Source organism: Mizuhopecten yessoensis, unplaced genomic scaffold (assembly GCF_002113885.1).
Source record: "Mizuhopecten yessoensis strain PY_sf001 unplaced genomic scaffold, ASM211388v2 scaffold11143, whole genome shotgun sequence".
Taxonomy (NCBI): Eukaryota; Metazoa; Mollusca; class Bivalvia; order Pectinida; family Pectinidae; genus Mizuhopecten; species Mizuhopecten yessoensis.
In genome coordinates, this window is record NW_018408901.1 from 904,031 (window position 1) to 905,059 (window position 1,029).

Consider the following 1,029-nt stretch of genomic DNA (forward strand, 5'->3'; position numbering starts at 1 on the left):
GCCACGATCGAGCGTGGCCTGCCATCATGTCGTGGACGGAGTCGGTGCACCACTTGGAACGGTATATCATCCTCTATTCCAAGCTCATTCTTTATGAAATCATGAAGTACTGCTTCGGTATCTTTAGGGTGAGTTTCCGTGCCAGTCTCCGTCTCTGGAATGCCCCCAAACAACAAGTTGATTTTCATGGATCGTGTCTGGTCCTCGAGCAGCATTTCCTTGACCTCGTATGTCTGTTGCTGGGCCTCATCACGTTGCTGATCAACTTTGGAGAGACGTTCCTCCAACAAGGAGTAGTGAAAGTCACTATTCTCTATACGTTCCGAATGGATAGTCAGCTCGCGTTTGATATCAACGATAGATTTATCCATGCTACACAATTTTTCGTCCATTGTATTCAGTTTAATATTAATTTGATCCAAGACGGCCAATTTGGCGAGTCTGTTGTAAATATCGTGGATAACCATGTCAAGCCGAGGTGACGACTGGGGCGGGTAGGGGGGTGGGGACGAGGCAATATTACATGTTCCTTGTACCCCTGAAGTGTAAAACATTTCCGATGGAACTTGCGGTTGAGGCTGTGACATAGTGTTTATGTGGTGACAATATAACTCTCTGTGTGCACTTGCTAAAACATCACTTAATACAGTCTGACATTCACTTGGGCTGCGCGTGCTGGTTGTACCTGTATGCGTGTCACTAATAGTGGTCACGGGTGAGTGGCCCGCACCGTCAGACCTTCGCCTGTTAATATTCCGTTTTCGGCCCATAAACACATTCCAAAAGTCCAAACTTTCATACTACTTACAGCCCTTGGTTCTGCACTTTCATTTTAAGCACAAAGCAAGCTGAGTACGTGTCTTCTCGGAGGTATACATGCCATTTCATCTCTGCCGGTCTTACAGGCGATCTACTCTCGCCGCCATGTTTTCACGTGACCGATGCCTTCTATCGTTTTACCTATGATATGGTCTATGTGTAACCCTCTACGTAGTCTGATTCTGTCTACCTTGTTAATATAAGCTGTTT

At 46.1% G+C, this 1,029-nt stretch overlaps 1 pseudogene; it reads right to left on the reverse strand.

Annotated features, from left to right (window-relative positions):
- LOC110466735 overlaps nt 1-587 on the reverse strand; it is an 18,980-nt pseudogene extending 18,393 nt beyond the window's left edge.
- Between the last annotated feature and the right edge of the window lie 442 nt (nt 588-1,029).